We start from the raw sequence: 19,977 nt of genomic DNA on the forward strand, positions 1-19,977 counted from the left end.
TTTTTAGAGTACTGAAAGGGAGAAGAGGAAAGAAAAAATAATGATAACTGCCAAAGGCATTTCCCACTTTTCTTCTACAAATATTTCTGGTCCGTGTGAATTCACTTACTGCATGCACGCTTCATGATTCATAGCATGTAAATGTCAATGATCATGCTAGAAGTTTAAACTGCATTAACCTTAAAAAAGAAACACACAATGGCAATGACAGAGTTCCACTCAAACCCACTGTCCTTTGATTAATCTAAAAAAATAGGTCACTCCACTGATGACAGTTATCTTTAAAGATAAATAGGTAACTCATTTTTACAATATTTCAGGCTACATAAACACATAATTTGCAAGTATTTGCAAAACTGTCCAATAGCTATAACATCTACTGCATTTAAAGATCATGAAAATCCACAGACTGGAAAACAAATTAATTTCTACAGATGGAAGAATAAGCTGTAAGTTTCTGAAATGCAATGTTTTGGACAGGATTTTTAAAAGAAGCTTTGAATAAGTAACTAATTTAGACAATATATATACATTTAGCAGATCACATAGAAAGCATAAAACTACTTTGGGCATCAGACTAGACGGCAGGAATAGAACTCTCTACACAGGAGAAACACATGTATAATAAAGACACAGTGTATTCCTGTTTCCTAACCCCCTCTCAAATTGTAAAATATCTTTTCAAGTTTTTTCATGACTGTTCATCTAAGACCACACAGTTAAAAAGCTTAAAAAATTTAGACAGAACTTCAAAACAATTCCAGGGGGTACTTCATCTGTCAAAAGTGTCATGATTCTTCATTTTCTCCTGGCAGAGAAAAAATGCAAGCATGTCTACCATTACACTTAATCCACTTCATTTACTAAATAGTAGTCTCTAAATGTGGTAAACTGGGCACTGAAAGTTAACATTAGCTACGCCTATCAGGCATCTTTGGTCCTATATTTATCTATGGGGGACAGAAAATGTTTTACCTAGTCAGTAAGAGCTGCAAATAAGCTATTTCCACCACAGAACTTTCATGCTTTCCGTAAATGGTCAGAAATAACAGCCACCAGGGATCTTGCTTGTTACACTACTGTAAACATCAATAAATTAGAGAGCAAGGGTGTTTACAGGTTTTTTTCCCCCCCTTCAAAAATCACTGCCTATTTTATTTAGTAAAAATCCAGTGAATTAGTACAAGCTGGATGCACACTTTGTGAACTTCAAAGAGAGATACTTTCAAAAATATATTAATTGTCCAGAAATAAAAAAGGAACTGTTAAATATTAGGGAATATTATGTGAAACAGGAATATTATGGAGTATTATGGGAAAAATATCTCCCCAGTACCCCAATCTTTTTGTTTCCCATTCTAGAACAAAACAATGCCACCTGAAATTCATTAACATATATGAAGACATGCACTGGTTTAAATTATTTCAGGTAAACAACAAACTTTTTTATTTCTCAACTGGTATGATTCAGAATGCAAAAGAGTTTGTGCAGATCACCAAGTCCAAGACAACAGTCCACCAACTAACTTATTACAGTGGCAGAGATTCTCATCTAATCTGAAATTACTGTTTTCAGTGTCAAGTCTTTAATGCACAGTTGCTTTTGTCAGCCGAGTATTATCTAATTCTAAGCTACAGAAATCATGCCCATTTCAGTTTTTAAACAAAAAATGGCAGTTTTACCCAGGATACCTGTTTTCTTCCCCTACCTGCAGTGCTCAAACCAACAAATTCTGAGTGGGCAGTGTAACAGAAGAGAGATTTTTGCATCAGGTAGCAACTATACAGTCTGACAAACTGTTCTATTCCTCTTTTGTTCCTCATACGCATTTTTGACAAACTAAGAAAATTGTTTCCATTAACATTTCAAGACCATTTTCAAGCTTTTATGCCAAACATTTTCATTTTCAGGCAACAACAGGCAGACGAGTACTTAATTCTTCTAACATTCGGGTCACAAAAACCTTATTTCCTACCAAGAACAGAAACTGTAGCTGTATTACCTATTTTTTCAACAGTCTCTCCTGCTACATGTTGCCAGTATTTTATAACAACACTTAAATATTTTCAGAGGGAAAATATGGTGATGATTTAACACAGTCTTCCAAAGTGACAGGGGGAAGCTAAAGGAAGAACTGGTCAGGAATGTGAAAGTCAATGGCAGCCTTAGCTGTAGGAGATCGTGAATCTTAAGCTCCTGAGAAAAGCAATCAAGACTAATAAAAAACCTGCAGTCCTGGACTTGAGAAAACATTTGTGCTTGTTCAGAAAGCTAGTTGGTGTAAGCATTTCGAAAGGGCCACCCTGAAACATACGGGAGCCCTGGAGAACTGGTCGATACGCAAGGTCAACCTCTTCAAAGTACAAGAGGTGACCTGATAGCAGCCTTCCAGTACCTGAAGGGGGCCTACAGGAAGGCTGGAGAGGGACTTTTCACAAGGGTGTGTAGTGATAGGACAAGGGGGAATGGCTGTAAACTAAAAGAGGGCAGATTTAGATTAGATATTAGGAAGAAATTCTTCACCATGAGGGTCGTGAAACACTGGAACAGGTTGCCCAGAGAAGCTGTGGCTGCCCCCTCCATGGCAGTGTTCAAGGCCAGGTTGGACGGGGCTTGGAGCAGCCTGGTCTAGTGGGAAGATGTCCCTGCTGATGGCAGGGGTGTTGGAACCAGATGATCTTTACGGTCCTTTCCAACCCTTACCACTCTATGATTCTAAGAATGGCCCAGCACTTTGACATGCATCAGATGTGAAGCAGCCAACACAGGTGAATACAGTACTCCTAACTGAGCTCCAAGACAAAAGCAGCATACACAAGGTAGAAGAGGAAGAAGCTAACAGGAAGAATACAGAAATATTGTCTGAGGGCACGTACACAGAAATAGCAAAACAAAGACCATTTGGAGTTGCAACTAGCAAGGGATGTGACAGACCACGAAAGGCTTCCAGAGATATGCAAGAGCAAGCTGAGGAAACTGAATACTCCCATCTAATCTGCACTTACAGGACTGTGCTTATGTTGGCGTTCCCCACAGACATACCCAAGTTCAGCTGCAGGAAGACAAAGCTGGGAATCCTACTGCTATCTTCACCTACCTAAAATAGGAGGGTGTATGGAAGATGAGGGCAGACTGTCCTTCAGGCTGTACAAGAGAAGGATAGAAGTCTACAGGCCAGTTGCCATGTGGGAAATCAAGGTATTAGGAAAAAAAAAAAATCACAGTGGAAGTGGTCAAACACTGGAAAAGGTTGTCCAGATGCTATGTAGTATCCATCCATGGAGATGACGACTCAGCTAAATAAAGTCTTCCACAACCTCACCTAACTGTGAAGGTAGCCCTGTTCTGACCTGGGCATTTGAGCAGATGACCTCCAGTGCTCCTTTCCAAAATAACTTTTTCTATGATTCTGTAATGTGTACCCATAAGAACACACTACCTTTTAGCACATCCTTTTCAAACTTGCTAATTCTTGCTTTCTGACATATGTGTCTGTTAAATAACAAAGTCTGTTAAATAACAAATGAACTTTTCAAAAGAAATGATGATTGGAATAACTTTGGCATTTCTGCTTTCTAAAACCTCTCACTGTGCAACTACAGTACCCTCACACCTTCTCCCCCTGCATCACTGGGATCTCTGCTCTGTGATTCACCTCTCTTTCTCCCTAATGCATCAATATAGAACTCTAAGAATGAAAATACGTAAATACATTAAAGAATAAATATTAGCAAAAGTAGGTGCATCAAGTCAGCAACCATTACTACATAAACAGGAATCAGAAAGATGGAATTAAAATGTACATACCTAGTATACAAAGGACTGCCAAAAGATCTTATGTATGTTTAATACTTGTCTAAGAATGAAGACTACAGCCAATTCCTATAAAAACATCAGTGTTAACACATTTACATATATATTTATATGTATGTAATATGTGTGTAAACACAAAGAACCAAAGATGAAATGTAGACCACAAAAAAGCTGATGTGCAACACAAATCCATTTTGAAGCCAAAACGTTGTGGAACTCTCATGTAGATAGCTCACCAAATCCAGTCTCTAGAAAAACGATCCTTAAAGACAGCTGCACAAAGAACATGTGTTCCAAGATTCTCCCATCAGCAGATACACAGCATCTTCTGAACCAGGACAAATCCAAGAAAACTCAAAGAACCAATCATTCTTTTTGCACACCAATGGTAAACAACATAATTCTATCAGAGCACTAGTCAACATTTTAGCAGTACTTAATACTTTGTTACATATAGTTCAAGTCACTCAAGAAAGGCAGGGTCATAAAAAATGCGCTTAAAAATCCATTCAAGAGGCACTCTGTGACTAAACTTCAGTTTGTGAACATTGAAAGTGAGAAACCACTGCATTTAAAAAGCAAAGTGTCTGCAGTTCTACGAACTGTGCTATTAAACCTGATGCGTGTTAAATTTGTCTACATGTTACTTTTTATAGCCAGGTTCAAACTGAGGCATTCAATCTTGCCTTAGATAAGTGAAATGAATTAATTACCATCAAATCCTAGACATATTTATGCATTTTGTCATAACAATAATTTATATGTCTTCTCAAGGAGAGAACTTTTAGAACTCTGAATATAAAAATACAGCTGACTACATTGTCCGAAAGCTTAAAAGCTCACCTAAATTCAGATTATTCCTTAATTCTATAGTAGCTCATTAAAACCAAACAGCTGCTTTCTCTGCACTGAATACACTTAAGATTAGGTGCAGTTCTTTCCTGCATCACAGCTACGTGCATCACCTTGCCTTCAGTACATTAGAGATAATAAATGCAAAAGTTTTACGTTAAACCACTAGAAGATCAAGCTGCACACACACACAAGATCAACACCACCAACTTACGTCCTGTAACATGCCTTCTACATAAAAAAGAGGTTATTTGCATAGGACTGTGAAACCACTTATTTTTTGTAGAATAAAATTCATTACCAGTCAGGGTATTTTTCCACTGCAAAGGCAAAATTTATAAAGGAGAGTCAGGTCAGTTACACTCTAAGCACTTTACAAAGTAAATTTAAAACAGACTACCTTTAATTACAATATGATGTGTAATTCCTCACTGTCTTCATCTGAGCACGAGCAAAATTACACAGGAAAAGAGAAAGGAAAGACGATCTATACATCCTATTAGATAGAAAGCAGGCTTCAATACAGTTGTACTCTCTTTCAACTAACTCTAAATTCATCAGTGCTTTCATAATATAAAGTGACAAGTAAGCTGTTTTGAAAAAAGCTTTAACCAAATAACTATCCTGCTGCACTTCGTAGCACAGGAAGCCTAGAATGTTTGCAACATGTTTAACGCATACCCAAGTGGATGTGTTTAGGTAAGCCCTCTTCATATGAAGCCTCCTATAAAATCTCAGGTACCTGGAGATCCCATGCAGACCATGACAAAATGATAAAGGAACAGTCTAATTACAAGATACCACCAGTATCATCTTCTGTCTGTTCAGTTTTACTCAGTGCTTCATAGGTTTTTTTGACTACTGTATAAATACTTTATCCCAGGACTGGTTTTCTGTGTGTTGAATAATATGCCAGTAAGAACCTCTGCGTTCATCAACAAAATCAGGCTTCTCTGACAGCCATGTTCCCAATTATATGACAGAGCATGCAATTAACAACTGGGCAGCACACTGACTGCATGCCAATTATAACTAAGCCATCAAATTCAAGAAGACTTCCTGATAAAAACTAAAAAGACATTTTCATTAAAATCTACTCTTCCTATCCTTCACTAGCATAGCAGCATAGTTAACAACACATACGACAACTGCCCTAACTTCTATTTATATACTGGCATTGGTATGCATGAAAATTTAACTAAGAAAAGGGCTGGAACTCCTACAATTTATTACCTACATAACATTTTCTTCGAAGTATAATCCCAACTGAGCTCACACACAGTTACGCGTTCATGAGACTTCAGTCAGTCATTTACTGGGAAGACTTCTGAGTATCTGAGTTGCAAGCACAATACCACAGCTAAACAAAATAGAATTACTAGCAGCCTGAGAATTTCACACAGCAGCCATTTAAATACACGAGGTAGTAAGACTAGCACCAGGACAAAAAAATAATCTGTAACAGGATAATAAGCCAATGAGATCACTCTGGAATGAAGTATCAAAATTTGAGCTACTTCTTGAACCAATGGTGCACAGAACCTCCATCTACTTTCTCTGACATTGTCAGCAGCAAAAAAAACCCACCCACCGATGTCAATGTATCAGCACACTATAACTCCTCACATCCTAAAAAAAGCCTGCCATCATGATCTTGCACCTTTCTTGGCACTGTGGGAAAATAGCATAAAGGTCATGGAAAGCAACCTTCACTTGCATTCTTACAGGTGGCTCCTCCAGATTAAAGCTAAAGAGCAGCTGAGCAGTGGCACGTAGAACCTTTCTGTGCCTTTGCAGAACAGAACACTTCAGTTCCCACACCTCTGAAGTCAAAATTTTTCAGCGGTATGCAGTCACTTCTATTTAAAAACAAAATAATACCTTGTGTTTACTGCTTATATACCACAAACTGAAAAGCAGAAGAAATACAGGATAATTGAACTACATGGGAAAGAGAATCGAGTAATATCCTCTCGTTTTCTGTAAGATATGCAGCTACTGCAAAGAATTCAAAAGAAAAAAAAATCCTGAAGGCTCAACTAAGTAGTTCTATATTTAAACTAGCTTAAAATGTTTTGCCAATTGTATGGTCAAAAGTAAGACACTACAGTCAAAAACTCTTTTATATCATTACCTATTTTCCAAATGTATTAAGAAAAAATAATCTTTAAAGCGAACTCGCATTCAACCAAGATTCAGCAAATTCTAAACCCATACATTTAATTTATTGTCTATTTGGCTGCTAAATCTGACCCTCAAAGAGTGATGTGTTACCTTATTATTATTTTTTAAAAGATTTCTCTTGGGATTGCACAGCAAAGGAAAGAGTATGTAGCCTATCTTACACAGGAAGGAGAGATTTTTATCCTTAAAAACAGGAGGTTCGCCCACATGATCACCTGGGACAAACTTGGCCAGTGCAAGCAGGCTAGAAGGTTATAGGAGCCTGGGAATGTTTAACATCAAGAAAGTAATTACAGCCCAGCAAGATCAGAAGGAATTACACAGGAAATGTGAACAGTAACCCTTTCTTGCCAAAAAAAATCATGAAAAAGTGAGCGCCCAGCTGCCAAACTATAAGGCTGCACAAACCAATTGCAAAATGCAGGAATGGAAAAAACACTATATATTACTAGGCTATAAATTCCCAACAATGTGATAAAGCTATACTTCCAAGAAGAGAACAAAACCTCTGGTCTTTCCTCTTGCCATGTGTATGCAGTATAATTAACGCCCAGAAGAAACACGCAAATGTTCAAACATCATGTAAGAATGATCAGTTCTCTCTTCTGAATTATTTCTTTTCATTTTATGCTGACCACACAGTCTCCTCCCTAGAAGGTGGTCAAACATCTTGTTCTTATTTAGTCATGGGAAACTTCCTTTCAAACTAAATAGTACATTATCCAAGCAAGAATGCCAACTCCCTCAGTTATCTGTTCCATAAAAATCAATTTCCCAAATTCTGAAATAAACCCCACAGCTCAACAGATTGGGCTCAAGCTACCCTACGTGCTTGCTGGTGAAGCAATTTCTATTCTCTAGGGACACTAGAGAATTTGAGTAATCTGACTGTAGGTCAACCTAATTACAAAGCCTCCAAGTGCCATTTTGAAAGTAAACAGTGATCACACACGCATGTTCTTCACACAGACCTGGGAACCATCTTAATGGAGCAAGAGACTTTTTTTAAGCTCCCCACTGAGCAAAATTGTATTCCTTTATATCTACCAACAGATAATGCCAAGATAAAGATACCAGATAAAGTATTAGCACATAACCCTGACCAGATGCTAAAGAGAGATGAGCATAGAGCAACCAAACATTAGTGGTTTTATTAATTCATTGATTAAAACTATGATTAATATATTCTCACTATAGTAAATAAAAATAATAAGCTTCCCTAAAATGACTATTAGTCTATACCTGATCTACCCAAAAGAGATAGATACTTATACGATTAAAAAACTCAATAAATTATCTTACTACTTTAAACTACGTGCTTCTTTAGTTGTTCTTAAAAGTACAAATCAGAACCGCATCACCACACACTGCATTTGCAGTGCATCTACATACCTTTCTTTACTACCAAAGTCTTCTTTCTCATCTGTTCTGTTGGATTCTATCTAGTTTCCTTTTCCTTGCCTTCACATCTAAGGCGGGTCTTTGCCTTGACTAACACCGCATGCACAACCAACTCCTGCATGACCGAAGTCTACTCAGCTACCCGCTCAGTGGAATTGCTAAACAAATAAAATTGAAGGGGGAAAAAAATCCAAAAACAGCACATAAGAATTCCAAGCACAGGCATGCAAACAGGGCAGATGTGGTGCAGTGCAGAAGTAACAATCAAGAGGACCTAAAAGTCATTGCTGACATTATGGCCTGCACAAGTAACTAACTCCCATTCTTCAGGAAATAAAACTGAAATATGAAACAATTATATTTTTGATTGTTTTACTGAGATTGCGGCTGAAAAGAGCAAGCACCCTGACCTATTCTGGAGACAAAGGGAACATTCCATTTTCTCCTGCACTAAGCCTAATCCCACTTCTAAGGGCTAGTGATTTGCGAAAACAAACTGAACTACCTCTCTCAGTCAATATACACTCTTCTAAGATTAAAGTCACTTCTCCTAAAATTGCCTGTCTCCACAGAAGATCAAATATTCAGCAGTACAATATCCATACAAGATGTTTACCAAGAAAACTGCAATCATAGATGAGACACTAGATTTTCGATGGCTATAAACTCAACACAAATCTGTCCACAGCACATAACACCATTTGTTGATCGGTCAGAAAAATATTTCCATATTGTTGCAAGACACTCTGTCTGCAAAGCACTTGTAGAGGTAAAGCAAAAATACTCCCAGTAATACTGCTATTGCTTCTTCAGCGACCTGTGACAGTTCCAACGTGCATAAAACCCCAGCCTTTCTCACAGCAAGGTGAACTGACAATTCTGAAGTCTGTTAGAAGCCACGAGCAAACTACAAGGACCCTTACCGCGCAAACGAATTGATGGCAACTGCACTGGGCAGTGTTTTCTGTGCCTCGCAAGTGCAGGCAGCATGTCAGAAGCCGAATACATCACTTTGCAACTGATTCATCTGCTGGACCCTGAAGCAGCACTGTGGCTCGTAACAGTGTGCACCACCAACGTACAATTCCTTTGCAAACCAACAACATTTTCCACCTGACCACATCTGCTCTTTATAGAATCTCTTTAGAATTTACATCTGAAAATTAGTAATGTACCAGTACTAGTAATGTTTTTAATGGAGAGGTTATTAGCATTCATCTTATTTCCAGAAAGAAATACAATTAACTCTAAAAACCTGGAAGTGAAGGATGTCATATTCTGAGCCTATGAACCCACTTCATAATGAAAAAGTGAATTCCAAAGATACTAGTTTTGAAAAATATTAAGCTTCTAAATACAATTATTTATAATACAACTAGATTTCAACTGAAATTTAAAACTTCCTCTTTTGGGGGCATCTACATTCAGTCAACACATTTGTTAATATACCCATCCAAGTATATGGCATATATACTGCAAGTATATATGCTAAATGTTTCCTCCTTCCAATATAAAGCAGTTTTCTAAATTTAACTGCCAAAGACTGAATTATCAGATAACTACACCATTCACAGACAAGTATTGGAGAGAGAGACTGCTAAAGAAAACCTGAAACTTTTCTTTGTAAATACCCTCCAAGCAAGCACGACTGTTATTCTGGGCCAACCAGTACTAAACTCCACCAATTTTTGAAGTTTATCTATTAACTTTTTATTATTAATAAACATTTTAGAAATGGCCTTTCTAGTGTTTCATGTATGAAATGTCATAAAGTGACAACTCAAGTAAACTGTTTTCATTATTGAACATCACACGCTTTAAAACACAATTCCACTAAGACAAAAAAAGGCTTAGACTGCCCAAGATGATTATTTCTCCCATCACTGAAATCTCCCCAGGTTAAACAAGGCCTGGGATAGTTCTCCTGTCCTATTCTTCTGTTAAGACAGGGTAGTTTCAATAGTATATAGGTACAGTCCAGTATCCAAATGACAATTCTTTTTCCGCTTCTTGTTTTCCAGGGGTAGGATGCTTTGCAAATCATTAGATATTGCCATCAAGACTTCACTCTGTTTCCTTGGCTTGCATTTTCGATGGTCCAATTAAAGTCCATTACTCCACTTCTGTAATTAACATTTCATAGTTCTTGATTTTTTTTTTGCTTTTTTCCAGAAATGAACAGCTTCCTGAAAGAGGAAGAGACATCTGCAGAACAAACCCGTTCTACAGTCAGGAGTTCCCACGAACTTAGTTGGTTAATAACTTTTTCTGCTTCTCTGCATTTCTGCAACTGCAGTTTCATTTTAAAAATGAAAAAAGCAAAATAAAAGAGCTTGCTCTACTTTAACCTTGTGAAAATATGCTGCTGTGTCTCAAAATCAGAAAAAAAATTCACTTTCCCATGGCCATCAATATTATATACCAAGTGCTTGAAGATTTTTAGATGGAAGAACACCTTCAAAAAAGGTTTCAAAACTTCTAGTGAATTAGATCAATTACATCTTAATATCATCTCAAACCAGCTCTCCTTGCAGTACACAGCTAACTTCACAGCATGCTGGTACATAACGTAGGTTTAATACTTGCACGAAAGCATAAAAAAACCCACAACGGGTACGATCCTTGCAGATCTTGAGTTAGCCTAAATGGAATCTACAGTTTCATGCTTCTTTTAAAAGTGAAATCTTGCCATGTAAAAGAAACCTTACAAGTACTTACGATTAAATGATCTAGAACAAAGTCTTTAAATACAGAACCCATAATTTTTCAGCTTTTCTAAAGAAACCAAAACAAACTTCTCCAGGATCCCACATACATCTGGCACCCACCTGCTTATGTAAAGACTGGCAACATGTAGTGGTGGCTTTTAAATGAGTTTTTTGGAAATAGCAACAATTCCCAAATGGCAAAACTTACTATTTAGATGTTCCAACCCTAAATAATGTTTAAAAATTAACCATTATTTTAGGGTCATCATCCCTGACAGACCACCTCTCAGTTACCGAAGTTTGTCTGCCTTGACAGGGGAATTCCGTTTTTAAGATTCATACAGGGCGAATGTTTCAGTATAAATCGTGGCTATTCTAAACCAGGAACACATTCCGCAGGTCACTAAGCTACCATCTTTCAAGCGAGTTATCCACAATTAAGGTATCAATTATAATTTCACAGGCATATTTTATTTTATAAATAAACTCTCTTTCCACAATTTGAGCTGTGGGAAAGAATGCCTGCGCCAACGCACCAAGCCTTACAGCACAGCAAGTTTTGAACTGAATTGCAACTCTAAATGTTATAATATGGATTCTAGCAGGGACAAAATAGGAGGAAGATTTCCCCCTCACTCTCCAAATTCCCACAAGCCTTCTGAATCTTTTTATTCCTGTCACAGCACCTCTCTGACATCTGTTCTTTGCTGCTCTAGAGCCAAATACAACATATCTAAGCCAATCTGTTGCTAAACACAACAAAAGTAAAAACTGCAGCCTCCATTAAACAGAGTGAAAAGGACATTTCAGTAGGAATGAGCAAAAGCTGATTCTGTAGTCTTTTACTGCTGAACACTGCTTTTGGTGCTTTTATCACAGAACTTTGTATTTGAGTTTGATAGAGACTGAAAACAAACACAGTTTCTAGGACTTGAACCATGCCAAGAGGAGAGACTGGCAGAGCGACAAGCATGCTCATTTAATTAAGATACCCCTACTGCTATTTTTTATGACTTTTTACATACTTGCTGGAAGTTGGCTGGATGACACAGAAGGCCAGTGTTAGCTCATCTCACCCACCCTAAATATTCCATCTCTCTAGGTACAGAACAAATTTGTGTACTGACTTGGATCAAATTACTGCAGGAACACCTACTTAATGCATGAGCCCAGGCAACAGAAAAATCAAAGCTGAACAGAACAGCATCTCACAAGTGGCAAGTCACAAACACAACTGCCCTACGTAATTTCTCTCCAGGTTGATGAGGACCCTGATGCTACTCCCCAAAGCTTCATCCTCAACATCCCCACTGACAAGAAAAACAAAGTGGATACTCCTAAGAGAGCTACACATAGTACCTGGCAGGTATTTCACCTAGATATAACCTAACAGAGGGATACAGACCAAACAAATTAGTGAGACACTGTAACCACTTCTCTTGTAAACAAACTAGGGAAAAACATAATTCCTTTACTCCCATCATAAATACACAGTTTTTAGATGAGCTTTAGAAAAAAATCATGATGGTAAAAATAATCTTATAAGTGACAAAACTGAGGCGTTATATTCTTTCACAAAAAAGGTAACCTGAGCTTGTGTAAATATTCTCGCATTCTAAATTATCCAATTTCTATTAGACTTTTTCTAAATTAAAATTATCGCTACGTTTCAGAGCTGTCTTATCAGTTTACTAAGAAATACATCCTTTCTCAAGTTTCCTTTCTCAATGTGCCACCCTAATTTCATAGAACATCCCCTTACTCTTATAGCATGAGCCAACAGAACAAAAGCTCTTGAATTACTTCTCAAACCATTCATCATTCTGTGTACTTGTGTTACACTTCATCATATTCACTGCCTTTCAAAGGCTAAACAATCTAACATTTTTTTTCAATTTCACTTCATATAAGGAAATTTCTATGCCTGTAGATCATTCTTTTAGCCTTTTCTCTGAATCTCCTCTCCTCTACACCTTCCTTTTTAGAGGAGGCATCCAGCACCACATACACTGTGATGGCATGCCTCATGCTGTTCTCCTTTGTCTACTCCGATTGCAAGTATAATCACAGATATCAGAAGTTAACAGAGCTCTTGGAAACAAGATTTTTAACACGCAATCCCTCACTTTGAATATGTCACACTGTGAACAAGTGAAGACTTACTATTTCAGGCCAGGGTAGTCTTTGCTTTTTTATCCTTCAGCATAATTTCTTCCTCATATCTCACCCATTACAGTCCACTGATCTTTGTCATATGCCCATCAGAATATCTCCCTAGAAAGAAAATCACTCGTTTCCAAGAGAACATAAACACAGACTAAGCTTAAGGTAACTGCCCTGAACTGCAGGTACGTGAACTTTTCATCTTTAGACCTTCAATGAGGCACCAAGTGTGGTGTCTTTGGTGTAAGAACAAGTCTGTAACGTAACACAGCAGATCTGCCCTTTGAAAAATTAAGACTTTAACAGAAAACATCATGCAAGCATACAAGGACGGCAAGAACGTTCTACATCCTACTTACCCTACAAGAACTATGGAAAACATACAACATCCCTGAATTAACTTACTAAAATATGATAAATTATGATAGATATTACTTTGACCCTTAAGGAGTGCACAGCCAGCCAAAACTACACAAGTTTCCAAGAAAAAGGTGCATCTGAAGAAGCGAAAAAACTACAAGAGAATAAAAAGTCTAAGATTTCTTTTCTCAATCATGAACAGTATTGTAAAGTTTAATACTGCCATTTAGGGAAAAACATAATAGAGTGATCGACCCAACTCTCTGTTCTTAAACACTCTGCTGAAAGAACAATCTATTTGTGAAAATAACAAAAACCAGCTGAAGGCATTTGGGTGGTCTCAGTCACAGTCCTGTAATACAGAACAGTCCCTTCTTTCTAAATCCAATACTAATTTGTTTTCCTTCTTCAGTAAAGCCTCAAAACGTGTTGATGACAAAAGCAATAAAACCCACTATACATCCACATTGTTAACTGAGGACATTTCACTAGCAGACTGATAACGTAAGTGTGCAGACACAGAGCACACTTCTATACACAACATAACTACGTGGGTTTTCATAGACTGATCCTTCTTGATTCCTTAACAGTATTTTGGGGGTTCATATACTGTTACCTTTAGGACAATGTGTATCATCAGCGGTGACTGACCTCAGACTGAATGCCGATATTTAAACTTTACTGCCTTGCTTCCTAAAAATATGGAACTACCTTATTTCTCCACCACCTGTTTTGCTTTGACTGAGCTGAGCAAAACCAAGAACTGTCAGAAGCTCATGTCCTAGTGTATGTAGCACTACTTCACTGAAACAGCAGCCTGATATAAATATGAGGCACTCAGAGAAAATTGGCAGACTGTAACCTCACTTAGGGAGGCTAACCAGTCAAGTATAGCCAAATAAAACACCAAAATTAAGTTCTGTATCACTGCTATTTAAAATCAATGACATGTCTAAGACTAAAGTGTGCTCAAAATGACAGAAATCAGTAACAGGAACATCCCTATTTTCTACGGTTCACCCAAAAGAACCACAAACATATATGTAAGAAAATCGAAGTGGCAAAGATGCACGGGAACAATAGAAGTGACATTGGTCTAAGCTGTAATTTGTAATCATGTATCCCTTTCTCTTCTGAAGACCTTTCCCTAGGGACAAGGTTCTGAGAGTCCCTTGCAATTGTCCTTTACAACAGATTAATAATGCACCAAAAATAAGACAACGCACCTTTAAGGGTTTCATTTGGTTTCTGTTTTGGGTCAGGTAGAATCATTAAATACTTCCTACAGACATTTCAACCTTCACTTACCAGTAACATAGGGCTTCATGTGGAAGGCTGAGTGTGGAAACATTGCTCTGATCTGTCAGCCAAACTCAAACAAACAGCAAAAATTTTCCATGAAACTAACTTAGAAGACACTTAATATCCCAAACCAACATCACTAATAGGTCCTAGTAAGTCTGCCAGGAGCAGTTTATGTGCCCCAACAACTCCTATGCCCATCAAGCAAATTTTCTGAGCTGCTTTTCCATTTCATTTGCACCTGCTTCTCCTGGCAAACACCCAAGCAAGCCTCAAGAACACTCCTACCTCCCCACCTGTCCAGTGACTTGCGGTGACACAGGCATTTCAGCTGGGCTGGGACAGTTCAGCTCTGAAGCTCAGGTCGGCACGTGACCCCTTCTTAGCATTAACCATGATACCTTTCCTAAACCAATGATCTTGGGCTTAGACTTTCTGAAAAACAATGAAGGACTAAGCCACAGAATGAAACTACAGGACTCACACACAGAAATTAACATCCTATAGCAGCCTCTAAAAGTCCCACTACAAAAAATACATACATTCATTACTCAGTAGCACATAGTTTTACTCTTTATATGATCCCATGAAGAAAACAACTCACTCTTCAAAAAAAATAAAGGTTTTTGTTTTTTTTTTTTTTTTTAGAAAAGCTTAACCAGAAATGAAGTGACCACAATGCATTACAACTCTGAAAGATGCATCGAGCTACTTTTATATTCTTTCCTTCCCATTTGCACAATAGTTGAAAGTACACTGACAGCTCAACACTAAGCCTGTTCTGGTACCAGGACACCGGCTAGCCTCTCTTCAGGCAAGGCTTTCAGTACTGTACGCCCTTCAAAAAGATGCAAGAAAGAACCAATGATACAAAGAACAGTTCACAGTTTAGGTGAGGAAGTAGTTCTTTCCTGAAATGGTAAAAGACTGAAATGACAAGTGAAAGATAGTTTCTCCTTAATTTATGCACATTTGTATCCATGTTTAATACACAGTACAGTACTACCACAATTCGGTTTATGGTGTTTTGATTACATTTTTGATATTAATTAGGAAGAATTATCACAGTAAGATGTATTGCTCCACAAACAATGATAACATTTCCTACAGCATTTAATTACACCACAGACACCCATGGAATTGGTCCTTTAAAAAAAATAATACTTGAATACTACTTATGCTGGGTTTAACCAGCTTACTAAGTACAAACCAATACCTGCAAATATAGTGCTATAATAAGCCAAAGACACACTTTATTAAAAAATCTCAGGAAGAACAGGATGGTTTCTACCCAGTTGTTCTGTGTGTTGTCATGAAGGGTTGACAAGACCAACAGTAATATACAGCAAGCACAATACAAAGAAGACAGCATTCTCCAAACGCTATTTTAAGCTGACAGTAAGAACCTGTTTGTTATATCAGCAAGAGAAAGCATGAAATCAAAAAATCATCACAACTTCTTTTCAAAACTAAAAAACCCCAACATTAAAGATCCACACCATCTATATTATTTTTAATCGTTAGATTGTGAATAAGTTTGCATTTCATTCAACTTTGATAACAACAACATGCAAATACACTTCATGAGAAAGTGCTCAACTATTATGCAAGCATCGCTGTTCTTGTTTGCCAATGTCAGTCTTGTAAAGTATGTTCATGTTTTAAATTTTGTTTAAAAAAGATCTTTTTACATAAAAACACATTCTGGATTTCCATAAGTGAATTATAATGATAAACATTAAGCATTAAGTCTAAGCAAATAAGGACAAAAATCTTAAATTGACTGCAGATGAGGATGAGCATCAAAACATCTTTTATTGCTGCTGAACCACTAACATATTTTATGGAAATTCTGAAAACCATTCCTATCATTGGACTACACTCCCACTGGAGTACACCCTCAATGATGTTAAAGAATTAAAAACAACCAACAAACAGCAAATCAAATATAGAAATAAACACTGTCTACGTAACAAGCACAGTACATGGATAGCAACTGAATCTTTTTCTTCTTTGATCACATTTAACCAGAACACTGAATAGAAGATTCAAAAAAATTTTGTGGTATTTTCTCAGGCCAGTTTTACAAAAGAAAAATTTCTATTAAAGCATGCAAAATGAAAAAGCATCAGCTACCTAATGCTGCCTGCATCTACTCGTGTAACCTTTGCTAAGCATGTAGCAGCTTACCACAACTGAAAGTAGGGAAGCTACCTACATCTGCCACTGGGAAGAACCCTAGCTTACTGTATGTCATTTCTTTGTGTTCAGACATGTAATCAAAAATTTAAATATTCTGCAAGGATATTAACCATACTCTTTCAACATACCCACCTTATACATCCTGCTGCTGCTAAGGCCAATAAAATATTTCAGCCATCTTAATTCCTGTTTCAAGGAAAACAAAAAAAAACCAGAAAGTCCCAATATCTCAGGAAATGTATTTAGCAAAGGACAGAAAATCATATTAAATAAAAAAGAGGCATACATTTTAGAAAGCGGTAAAAAAACAAGAATTCTACTAAACATGTTTGCTCTCAATAGATCAAATACAATGGCTTCTCTTCTGAAGCTTACCATACATTAACAGTACCTCAGATTAGAAATTGCAATAATAACTATTTGAATAAATATTGCTAAAATAACTGATAAAGTTCACACATTCCTGATTTGACCACATACTTTTAAAACCCTGTAAGTTTCTGTAATTGTAACTGCAGTAACACTCAGCCAACCTCAGATCAAAGTTGTACTTTCACCATTTGACCATTTCACTTTGACCTGACAACATCTACCTCCTTAGGTGCAAATAAATACATGAAACCATCACCAGTTTCATATAGACACTTAAAATGTTAAACCACTTCCATAAATAACTTATTACCTCTGCACATAAAAATCCTCGAAACACCCCAAGTCACAGATGAAGAATGCTCCTTCCATCTAACGCAGCATAACCATTGAACCTGTACATCAAAAACATATAGGTATGACAACCACTACATATATCTAAACTTTTATGTGAAAGTGAGAAATACCTCACCCTGTCACTATCATTGCTAGTTCTGATACTCTCACAAATGAGATGTAAAGGATACATAGGAAGCCAGTATTTCCTTCATGAATGTAATTAGAATGTTTTTCAAAGCAAAGTTTTAGTCACCCCAAAATCTATTACTTCAACGGCATGCCCAGAAGTTAAAAACATTTGGACCATATCACAGGGCTAGTTTTCTTTTGATTCTCCAGTTATCACTACCCAATAATATTTTTAATTAAACGCTCAGAACATCATTATCAGATCATCACAAAAAATATTTTAAACATTCACCAAAACTGTCAAAAGCTTTTTTCTTTCCTCTTCTGTTTTGATTTTTGACAAACTAAGTTTGAAAAAATCCTGTTCTTCTCACTACTGAAGTGGAAAAAAATTTCATTCATTCCTGAACTACATATTTTGCTTTGCATAAAAATAACTTTAAAAAAATTACTGGAATTAGTACTAAAAATAACTAGCTCCAATAAGGTTAGACAAAAAAAAAGGAAAAAAGGGAAAAAAAGAAAAAAGAAAAAAGATAAAAAAGAGAAGCAGCTCAGGGTTTTGGTTGATAAATGGTCTTGCAAAAAAAAAAACCCCAAAAAACTACACACAAAACCTACTGTAATCCAAGTGAGCTGTGCCACACCAACTTATGTTACCCTCCTCTTTCCTTTTTATTATGGAATAATAATATGAATGACCATCTTTAATAGCATATTACAGGTTCAAATGAATCAGTACAAGCAAATTCAAGACCATAATATCTACATGAAGCCAGGTAACCTACACATCATTTAAGGGCTAGACTGTTGACCGAGATTTCAACACACATTAAAAAGCTTCGACGAGATTTACTTGGCGTGGAGAAAAAGAAAGGAACTGGGCACAAGACAGCATAAAAAGAGTGCCAACAAAACATAAGATGTCCCAGACCAATTTTAATTCAGGTAAGTCTTCTAATAAAGCACGACTTCTGGACACTACAAATTTAAACCAGCGAACCTCTCGGGTTGTTCCAAACCCGCCGCGCCGCGGATGGTGCCGCAGTCGCTCCAGAACTCCCTTCACGCTGCTTTCAGACAGTTTCCTCCCTAATTTGCCAACGCCACCCGCACCAGACCCCTCAGCAGCTGGGCGGTGTGCTTTATTTCCTTATCACCAAAAGTTGCACCAGACCCCCGAGCCGGCAGCCCCAGCACCGCCACGGGCGAACACCGCGCCCGCTGACTGCGCTCGCTTCCGCAGCCACGGCAGGGCCGGCAGCCCTCCGGCCCCCGGGCTCCTGGCCACGGCCCCAGCCCCAGCGCCTGTGCTCCCACGGCAGCGCCAGCGCCGGGCCCGGCCCCGACCCGCGCTGGCAGAGGGACCCCGCGCGCTCCCGCCCACGGCCACGTGCGCTGACGAACAGGCGCAAGAGAACCGCAGAAGTCGCTTCCGCGCCTCCCGGCAGCCCGGCCGCCGACCTTTACTACACCGCCCGCCACGCCGGGCGACCGCAGCCGCTCCCTGCTGCGCCGGCAGGGCCTGGCACCCCCTAACGCAGCGCTCCCGCGGGCCGCGCTCGGGGCCCGCACTCCTCTCACCGGGCGAGGCCGCGGCCTCGGGGCCCGCCGGGGAGAGCGCGCACCTCCGCGCTGCCCTGCCGCCGCCCGGCCCCACGGCCCGGAGCGGGGAGGGCGAGAGCAGCCGCGAGAGCAGCCGCGAGAGCAGCCGCGAGAGCAGCCGCGAGAGCAGCCGCGAGAGCAGCCGCGCCCCGCGCCGTCCCCAGCGCCGCCCGCCCACGCCGGCCACAGCCCCCACCACCACGGGGGGAAGGGAACTTACGAACGCGCCCCTCTGCGTGCCTGCGTCACGCCGCCGCGACGTCACGGCGACGGCGCGGCCTCCCGGCCCGCGGGAAGGCCGTACGCGTGTGGGCGGGCAGCCCGCTGCACGGCGCAGGCGCAGTGCCGCCGCCGGGGGGTGGCGTTGGCGGGAAAGCGGCGGTGGGCAGCGCCCGGGCCTCGGCCGCGCCGCCCTTGGCACTGCCCGGGCACCGTTGTGCTTGAGGTGCGGCCTCCCCTCCCAAGCCAGCTGTTGGCGTGGGGGCAGCCGGGCTCCCAGCCGGCCCCAGAACCGACCGTCATTGTGCCGCGGGTTAGGGGCGGTGGGAC

The 19,977-nt window shown here is 39.2% G+C and overlaps 1 protein-coding gene across 8 annotated transcripts in view; it reads right to left on the minus strand.

Annotated features, from left to right (window-relative positions):
- ZNF438 (zinc finger protein 438) overlaps positions 1–19,731 on the minus strand; it is a 59,080-nt gene extending 39,349 nt beyond the window's left edge. For 3 of the 8 annotated variants that reach the window (XM_075419651.1, XM_075419645.1, XM_075419646.1), the window contains exons 1-3: positions 18,827–19,280; positions 17,669–17,750; positions 17,119–17,172 (exon numbers count right to left, since the gene is read on the minus strand). The gene's annotated coding sequence lies outside the window, so the exon portion shown is untranslated. The other 5 variants (XM_075419652.1, XM_075419649.1, XM_075419647.1 and 2 more) reach the window with 4 other exon arrangements.
- Between the last annotated feature and the right edge of the window lie 246 nt (positions 19,732–19,977).

The sequence above is a fragment of the Opisthocomus hoazin genome, chromosome 4 (assembly GCF_030867145.1).
Source record: "Opisthocomus hoazin isolate bOpiHoa1 chromosome 4, bOpiHoa1.hap1, whole genome shotgun sequence".
NCBI lineage: Eukaryota > Metazoa > Chordata > Aves > Opisthocomiformes > Opisthocomidae > Opisthocomus > Opisthocomus hoazin.